Source organism: Sander vitreus, chromosome 15, assembly GCF_031162955.1.
Source record: "Sander vitreus isolate 19-12246 chromosome 15, sanVit1, whole genome shotgun sequence".
Taxonomy (NCBI): Eukaryota; Metazoa; Chordata; class Actinopteri; order Perciformes; family Percidae; genus Sander; species Sander vitreus.
The window spans coordinates 15,636,365-15,646,515 of record NC_135869.1 but is presented as its reverse complement, the minus strand read 5'-3'; the positions used below and the strand labels follow the sequence as shown (position 1 = coordinate 15,646,515).

At 41.4% G+C, this 10,151-nt stretch overlaps 1 long non-coding RNA gene across 1 annotated transcript; it reads left to right on the top strand.

Annotated features, from left to right (window-relative positions):
- The first annotated feature begins 411 nt into the window (after positions 1–411).
- Positions 412–4,938, top strand: LOC144530065 (uncharacterized). Its single transcript, XR_013503080.1, has 3 exons — positions 412–522; positions 4,391–4,572; positions 4,675–4,938. It is a non-coding gene; the product is annotated as an uncharacterized LOC144530065 (long non-coding RNA).
- Positions 4,939–10,151: the final 5,213 nt, after the last annotated feature.

Genomic DNA, 10,151 nt, shown 5'->3' with positions numbered 1-10,151 from the left:
GGAAACAAGAAATCTGTTGACAAATTGTATGAATGAAGGGACTGTAAAGCATGTTTTACAGTAACCGCAACCCAGCTGGCACGCGCATATGTGATATGTGAAAAAAGAGTGGTGCGCGACCTCGGCTTGCGCGCTATAAATCTGGGCGCGCCGATAAGATCTACGTCATTTTGACGTCACGATGGCGCGCGTCAGGTTGGGAACGGCCAGTATAATTCACCTCTAAAGCGTGTTTTACAGTAACCACAGCCCAGCTGGGGCACGCATATGTGATGTCATGAAATCGCCGTAACTATTCATACCCGCACTGGTAGTCGCGACACTAGTTGACACGTTGCAGTCTTCTCCTGAACAGAGGTGGCACCCATGAGGAAAGGCTACCGACTTTGCTCTTTCTACAGACTAGAAGAAGAAGAAAAAGGTAAACAACGGCAGAACTGGCAGCAGGCTTCGATTTGATTCGATGACCTACTTCGTCGGATCAAGCCTTTCATTCACCATAAAAGAACTCATCTTAACCCAGTAAGTTTACAAGAGAGACTTGCCGTCACTCTGAGAGTTCTGGCATCCGGTTGCCCAGGAGCTCGTTCAAGCTTCCTGTTTCCCCTTTGTCGCGCGCCACTGAGAAAAAAGTGGTGCGCGACCTCGGCTCGCATGCTATAAATCCGGGCACGCCGGCAAGATCTATGTCATTTTGACGTCACGATGGCGCACACCAGGTTGGGAACGGCCAGTATAATTCACCTCTAAGAGGGGCCCACGGTGATGCAAAACAATGCAAGGAACAGTGAAAGAGACTCAAGAGAGGTGAGAATATAGGGAGTGTTAATCACTACAGAGAGAGGAAGTGGTGATGCAACAGAGTAGAAAGAGCAAAGGGTTGGGGGAGAAGGGAAGAAAAGCTCATGTTTGCGAGACGGAGTGAGGCACCTACAGCAAACAGTGTTGCATGTCCCTGACACCTACACAAAGAGGATGCAGTGGTAGTTAAAGCGTTTGTCATGTCAAGAGAGAGGCTGAGAACAGTGGCTGATGGCGTTGAGTCAGCCAGTGCCAGGTGTCCTTTTGACATGGGCACCACTCCCCTAAATGACTGGTTAGAGGAGCGAGAGAGAGCGGCTGCCACCAACACCCTTCCAATTAAAACCTCTAATTAATCAGAGCTATTTAAAGAAGCCCATTCATCGCCGACGGCGGGAAGCACGCCAACGAGAAAAAAAGATAAACTGCACATCTTTGCCCTGATTTACCTTTTCTCTAAGCCACCCTCTGGCATTGCTGCTTTCTTCCCACAGCAATGGTAACAGCTGTCACAGTTATGACATACAGAATAAGACTGACCCTAATAACATGCATTTTCTTTTTAATGTAATTATTATGGGCTGGTGTTTTAATGAGACAAATAAATAAATAATAGCTTATCTACCCTTCACATTAACTCTCTGAGCTCACTGGCTTCGACCTCACCTTATGTAATATATATATAAATATAATATATATATATATATTTTTTTTTTAAGATTCTATTTTGGGCATTTTAGGCCTTTATTTATATAGGACAGATGAAGACATGAAAGGTGTGAGTGAGGGGGAATGACATGCAGCAACCAGGTGAACTACCCAGGCGCCCCTTATGTCATATTTAATATACTTACAATATTTTTGTTTAGAGGCAGAGAAATGCGCTGTTTCAACGAGGTCCTCCATGCAATTGTAGACCATCCAGGAGCTTTTTAATCCATCATGGAATTACAGTGTCTTTGTAAAATAAAGAAATGATTATGAGTCCAAAAACAAGTAGTAGTATCTCTAGTATCTCCGCATCGCTTGCTAGCCTTGTTCTGTGTTTTTAGCATAAAAGCTAACATCAGGGCCTTTCTATAGAGGGCAATACATTTCAATACAATGTATACATTCATGTGACATACCTGCAGCATACATACATGTCCTGAAAAAAATATGTCTATAGCTTGCTTATGCATAACAGGGTTGAGGTTATACAAGCAATATTACAAAAGGAAACCAGGCGACCCAAAGATTGGAAAAAAAATGGCTTGAACCTCGGAGGGATCAAACAAGTAAAGTAAATGGTATGTATTTCACCTGAAGTACAGTACCATACCATTAGGGTTGGGCATCGAGAACCGATTCCTACTTGGAATCGTTTCAAAAATTACAATTCCAGTGGAATTGTTTCTTTATTGGAATCGTTTGGAATCGTTTGGAGGATTTGGCTTCAAATCTGATCTGATCATGGGTTCCAAATTTAACATGCGCAAGTTTTGGTTTCCGTAGTGGCCAGGCGCTTGTTGTGTTGTAGCCATGGAGCACAGTAAGCAGCGCTCTAGTGTGGCTTTATTTTACATTGAAAAAGCCCGGTAAAACTGCAACCCACCATTGAATCAAAATCCTCTTATTTGTGAAATAAGCATGTGACCCGTTTCAACTCAATCCCTCAAAGAATCGGAATCGAGAATCGATAAGAACCGGAATCGAGAGGAAGAATCACAATTGGAATCAGAATCGTTAAAATCCAAACGATGCCAAACCCTACATACCATACCATATAGTTTACCATAAGATTCCATGGGTCAACCAAAATGGGGCGCCTGGGTAGCTCACCTGGTAGAGCATGTGCCCATATATAGAGGTTTACTCCTCGATGTGGGTTTGACTTTGACCTGCGGACCTTGGCAGCATGTCATTCACCCTTTCTCTCCCCTTTCATGTCTCCATCTGTCCTACAAAAATAAAGGCCTAAAATGCCCACAAAATATTTTTGTGTGTCCTTCTAGAGGCCAAACAACATATTTTATCCTCTAAATTGGCATGTTCAGCTCACTATAAGAAAGAAACGAAAGGTAAAATATAAATTCCCAAAGTAAAGCAACAAGGAAAATAGGATCACATGAGATGTAGTCCCATATTGCCAGACCTATCTGAAGAGTGCTGTGGAGAATGAGATTTGATGATGACCCCATCACGTACAGAACTGACTTTAGTCGTGCAAGATCTTGTATCTCTGTCAGAATTTCCCAGAGCCAACAAAAGCATTTTATCATAGTCCAAACTTTGTGGAATACAGAGCCGAGAACACATTTTGGCAGCCTGTGTTTTCTCCCTGTGAAAAGAGCTCATTAGCTTCTCTTGCCCTCAATTGAGCTTCTCTGACAGAACTTCCTCTCATTCTGAATACAAATCCACCTCCTTTACCTGGATTGGGACACTCAAACACTAACCATAGCTATAACCCTGACCATCTCAAACCTAAATCAAATATAACCACTTAATTAGTTGAACTTTTGGGGAGCACTGCAGTGCCTGGACGCATACTACTAATAAGGGGAATAATTCAGGACAGAAACATTGTCTCTAAATGGAAATGTTTCCTCCCTTTATCTTGAGCTACAAAGAATATTATTACTAAAATATACTACAATATGTGCATGTACAATGTTTGTACAATATCCCAAGGGTCAGAAATCCCTTCTGCTCCAGACTTTGATTTAGTCTGCTTTACAAACTACAGGAGGAAAGCTCAGAGACAGTTATATTTACCACTATACTGAGAGTGTTAATATGTTAGTTTTTGTAAGGATTAAAGTTGCATTGGTCTTGTGATATTTTACAGACCAATACTCAGAGAAAACTGATGCCAAAAGTTGAGTTTTCATAATGACAGAAAATACAAAAACAAATTTAAAATGATCTTAATTGTTCTTTTAAACTTGTCTGTCCCCTTACTTTTCTACTGTTGGTCCAGTCAGTTTAGAAAAGAGTACACATGTTTTAGTCTTCATTCAAATGTCTTGGCAGCCAAATTGCCTCCCTCAGCTAATTACCCCGATTTGCATGAAAAATCTGATCTCTGTACACTTATAATAATAATAATAATAATAATAATACATTTATTTTTTATAGCGTTTTTCTAGACACTCAAAGACACCTTAGAGTTTTAGTTTACTACTTACTACATCTTACAACTTGGTGTTTACAACTCGAAAGCTTCTTGAATCTTGAAAGATACTCAACTACTACTTAACTTTGAAAGAATTATAACAGCAATGGATAGGTAAAATCTTAAAATCTTTACTTTTCTGATGTTGACTATTATGTAGGGCTCCGGAAGAAGATTATGTCTGAATTATGTCTGTTTTGAGTTCTGCTCATTTGGTTAACAAGGCATCTGGTCTTATCAACTATTAATTAAATGTTGCATTCTTCGATGCTTCAATGTGAAAAGTCAACAAACATGTTTAACACAAAGAGTGGCTAATTTCTAACAAGTTACAGAACATCTGAACTTAAAGCATCTGTCATCGTGAGACCACATTTGTGTCATGAATCCCGCTGTCTGAGTCTGTTTTGTTGCCTGTATTCTGTCCTGGAGTCTGTTTTCCTGAGTTTCCTGAACACACCCTGTTTGGTTGCCTGGCGACGAAGCAAGGTGGGAGAGCTCTACCAACACCTGCATCTCATCAGCTACCTGCACACCTGGTCCTGATCATCACCTCTCCACTTCTTAAGCTCTGACCTGACATCCATTCCCTGCCAGATCATTAGCCATGAACAGTATGTTGTGCCTGCGTATCAGCCTCAGTTTACTAATAGTTAGTTTTGCTGCTCTGTTATTTTTGCTCATTGTGAACTTACCTTCGTTTCCTCTGTCTGCAGTTACTCTCCTGGGATATTCACTCCACCTCTGCCTGGTCATCTGTTGCTTCAGAAACAACATTGGCTCTGCTCATTCCCTCCCACCTACTCACCTCCACTCCATTTGTTTTCTTGCAATTTTCTGTTTCACAAAAGTCATCAAAAGGCATTTATCAAATTTCACATCTGCCTGTTTTTTCCTGTGAAACCAAATATCAACCAAGCAGGTGCTTGTTGCTGTAAAGGCCTGCATCCCACTGATTAAAAATGTAATTCTCAAAATGAGATCTAATCGCCTTTGTTGGGAGTTGTTAAATTTGACTTTTGTGTAGTCTCAGTTTGAGAATCGGGTGACTCAATATTACTTGACTTAAAATTGATCATTATAAAGCGGTTTTACAGAATTTACTCTGAGTGATGAAGCTGAGGCTGTGGCAGTGTTGCATTACGCCTGGCTCCAATGGAGATGAACACAGGCTTGATGGTAGTATCAAAATATGTTTGATTGGTGGAGCTTATCACAGACTCTTTGGATTCACATTATGCAGAATGCCACCAATGTGGCAGGGACAAGCTAGAGCAGAATGGCTGTGGGAAGACAAAAGTAGTAAACAGACTCAAAATTGGCCTCAAGCTGTGCCACAGGAAAGAACATGAGGCAGTGATTATCTGAGGGACTTTTATTTATAAATCTACAATAAAGTTACATTAAAAGACTTCACAAAGCAGCCGCAAAAGTGGGTTGTTTATTCTTCAGTTTCTACATATCATAAAGCAGTTGACTAACTCTGAAATATTCCTCATGAAGTGATTGTCCTATCTTGTAAATTGTCTTTTTTAATAGCTTAATGGTATAGTGAAATTATATTAGACCACACAGAGCTGCTGAAAGCTTTACAGGTTTCGTCTTTTTTTCCTGCAGCAACCGCTGGAAGATCAAGCTCTTAAATCTTTAATCGCCTGTGGTGCAGTAGGCAGAGAAATAATCACTTATTTTGTAACAGCAGCACCCACCATAATAAAAGAGGTATAATGCATCACTTACACTCTTATGGAAACTGACACAGAATACAGATTCTGAAGTCTTGCCAGAAGACGATTGTTTACAGTACAGCTTGTATGCCAATATTACCATAATATTCAACTAACCTAAAAGGAATGCTAATGATCATCAGGTTGTTGCTCATTAGTAGATCAGTCATGACAACTTGAAGAGCCTTGAAATTAGGTAGGTGAAGTGGAAGGTGAGCATGGTTAGCTTTGTATGATCTTTGGTTCCACAAAAATAAAAACAAATACCTAACCACCACATGCACAACAACAACCTCTGACATCCAACATCAAGGTTTGGTGCTGGAGGCATTTCAAAGGCACAGTTAATATGCCAGCAACCACATAACATCACCACATGCTCTCATGTTAGGCCCTGTTTACACGAATACGCTCACGGGTGAAAATGACAAAATATTTTATCAGATGTGCCTTTCGTTTAGAAGGCGACGGCCGTGAAACCACCCTCCAGAGTGGAAATCTTAAAAACGCTCCACCATTGCGTTCCCGTCTAAAGGGTAAAAACGCACTGTGCGAGTGTGTGTGTGTGTGTGTGTGTGTGTGTGTGTGTGTGTGCGCCGCACGTGTGTGTCTGTGTGTGCATTGTTTGGAGCAATAACTCCACCTCCTCGTCTGTCCAGACAAAATTGTCAGCTTTTGTTGTTCGCTTTGCGCTACTATGGAGAGGAGAGGGAGAGAGGAGGAGGAGAGGGAGACAAGTAGAAGGAAGGTTCTACGCAGGCGCGCGGACTTAGTTGATCGCATTTCACACACTTTTGCGTCACCATAGGCCTATGCATGCAGATTTCCCCTCCATAACGCTCGTCTAAACGCTGAATAAAAAGTGAGAACGCAACGCCACTTTTGCGTTTTCTCTTCAGATCATTTCCGTCTAAACATAGAGTCAGATATTTCAGCCTCACATTTCTAGTGAAGTAGCGAAGTAGTGAAATCATGCTCAACCTCCGACTCTGCAGTTGTACGTTATCTAGCTTTTTTTTTATACAAGGTTAGAGAAAATGTTTTAATTGTTTTATTTAAAAAATAAATAAAAAACAACAACACGCCATTACTGTTTGAGATGGTTACTCATTTGGACTCTTTTTGACTAAAAAGAAAAGTGGCTTATTTCATCCCACTGGCATAATAAATCATATAGAGTATTCATGCTAATTCACACAAAGTGCACATGTTAATGTGCAGTCTATCTTTTTCGTACACAGTAGAAGAAAGCAAAATGCTTACATTGACTAGTCAGAAAGATTAGTGAAACAAAGATTATATAGAGTGACACTCTACACCATAATAAACATCGTAATCCCATGTAAGAGGTGAAGAAAAGATATGAGATACAGTAGTAGATTTGATGTCATCTTGTACAAATGAAGCTCAGTCAGCGTAAGTTCATTCGGAAAGATGCTTTACATTTCTTTCTCTCCCAAACTAATCAGCTGCATTGTCATCAGCTGAATGTGGGCGTTTACTCTTTCAGTTAAACCAACCAGATTTTGCCACAATCTCTGTGAGCTATCACGTTGTTGCATTCAAACTTTAAATCTGTTCTACTCTTTGCTGCTGTCAGTTGTCATTTCAGGCAACATCGATGCAACCCTCCTCCACCCCATTCACCTCAAGTTCTCATCATTCTCAGCACCCGGGGTTCCTACATCAGAAGCCTCGCTTCACATCACATCCATCCAGATCTTCAGGCTTCCTTTATCCATTCATCACCTGAACCACTGTCTAGACTCCATCGGGGAGATATTCCTATATATACCCCTTATAATTTAACATTGCGATGGAGTCTAAGCGCCAACAACTCAAACATATCAACCTATTATGCAACATGTTTATACATGGGTTTCCTGTTTACAAACATTACAGGGTACGTGCGCATACCAGGGGCAGAAAGCTAGATTGGTGAGCTGGTCCACTAGTGCAACAACCTTAAGTATTGAAGCTTTCCTTATTGTTTGTATATAACTGCTGACTCAATAAAACGTGATTTTAGTTGGATCTGTTTGTCTGTCTTTAATTTGCAGTGTTACTGTGATATATATGTATGGCTATAATTATCGTTTTAGGCTAATGTAACAGCCAGTGTTCGCAGCAGGGTTACCCCTGAGTGTACCCCTATGGTTGGTTTATGCCTTAAAATAATGGCCAAGAAAAGCTACGATATGTGTGTCTCCATTTCAAAACATCACTGCAGGTTGACTGTTTTTAGCAGCAGAGGTTGATTGTGGGCGAGAGGGCGACAACACTGTCGTGGTTAGCTTGCCGAAACTCTACTGCAGCTGTCTCGGCAACGTTAGCTAATGTCCGCTAGCATACGTACAGGCTAACTATAGCCAGTTAGCTTTGTGTGTAGCTAACGTAATAAAAACCCATCCATCTCGTAGGAGCGATTTTATTTCATTCAATAAAATTATGGTACAAAAGGAGCACTAACGCCACAGGTCTTATGTTGACAATGTGGATGCAGATATAAGAAACTCCGAAGGCAGTCGTAATATTTACCTAGCAGGCTAGGCTAACGCTGTTGCGCTAACGTTAGCAAAATATTGGCGTAGCTTTAGCTAGCAGTCTAAACTTATCTCGAGTCCGGACCTTTAACTGTCTATGGTCCGGACTCGAGTACTACAGCCCTCACAGGTAGATATCACTTAGCTGAACAACTGAACAAGCTGCAACTTTTCTGATTGATACAATGGGATCCTGACTCTTGCATATGACCCCAATCTGCCCTTATGGCTTGAAGCCATAACCTCCGTCTTTTTTGGCAAAAGCATGCTTCCCCCTAGGTATGTTAAACATCAGGCACCCATCACTGGCTCTGTTTGTACAATTAACCAGGCAACAACTCCTTGGCATTTTGACTTATGCTATGCTGCTACAACGTCTTCTTTCTGCCCCCCGGTTGCGTGCGCAAGCAGTGATGACGTTGCCGAGAAATCCATGTATTAAACTTATTTCACTCTTAAATGAAGTCTCTCCTGATTGAACTACAGTATGGTACCTACATCCTCTTGCCAATGCATCTTCCCAGACCTTTCTGCAAGGTGTATGTCCCAAACCCCAGGAGCAGCTCCAGTCTAATTCCTGTCATCAGGTGAGAGACAATAGACGTTGCTAACAGGTATGGTAAACTGAGTTGCATCTCTGTTGTCTGTTTTAAAAGGGTACATCTTTAATGACTCACAAAGGGCAGAAAACTGCTGTTGAACAGCATGTTGCTTTTCTGTCAACACCCCAGTCATGATGCCAAAGCGGGTGTTGTTGCAGCTGATTGGGGTGTGGCCAGGAGTGCAACATGATTAAAGTATACCCAACGCAGGCACTACAGCAGCTGTTTTATTCTCTATTATATGCTTTTCAGTGTTGATTTCCCCTTTAATGTCCCCCCAGAGTCTGAGGTGCCAGGATGCAGTGTTGTCTTCCTGCTGTAGGCAGGCGCAGGATGTTAGCTGGGTCCAGTGGTCTTATAGAAACGCTGACCTTTAACGCATCTTAAGACTAAAGGCTTTGCATACAAATGATGATCTGATTTCTCAGTCATTTCACCAGTCAGTCAATGCCACAGCACGCCACCGCAGCATGCTCCCTTAGCTAAGCAGAGCTCCATCATTTCTCCCCAGTGACAGAATAATTCAGTTTAAACCTTGTGTTTAATGACCAAGTTCACTTTCATTGTCTTTCTCTTCACTTGTCTGCTGTTGTGAATAAGGTGAGCAGGAAAGTGGGGCACATGCCAATTTGGGGTTATTAAATTAATCATTATAAACAGTATGGTTTTGAAGCCATTGCAATTAAATCAGGTATGCAAATGCATGGCCTATATTGAAAACATAATTATGCAGAGGAGAGCGGATCTATGCCACTTCACTAAGAATTGATGCAACAGTGCCACCTACTGAGAATGACCTGCATCTACTCTGATCAGTTGATGGTCACAGGCGAAGCAATTCATTTTTTATTATTAAATAAAGGTACTGGAATTATGTCTTTAGCTATTGGAGGCAATATAATCACTGCCTTTCTCCCCTGAAACAATGGCGGGCTTAAAAAAAGGAAGCGACACACTCATTACTGCAATGCCTTTTAAACCTTATTGACAACTACACTGATTGATTAAAAAGAGTTATTACGTGTGCAGATTATTTTGGGGGCATTTCAGGCCTTTATTTGTATAGGACAGCTGAAGACATGAACGGGGAGAGAGAGAGAGAGAGAGGGGAACAATATCCAGCAAAGGGCTGCGGCCGCTGCATTGAGTAGTAAACCTCTACAGTATATGGCCATTCGCTCTACCAGGTGAGCTACCCAGGCACCCATCTTCCTCTTCTTATGGTGCCCAGTAGCACCCAGCTCACTGGTGATATTTCAAAATTCAGTTGCAAAATGTGCTGAGCTGTGAGAAAAGTTTGGTATATTGGCTGGTCCTATAA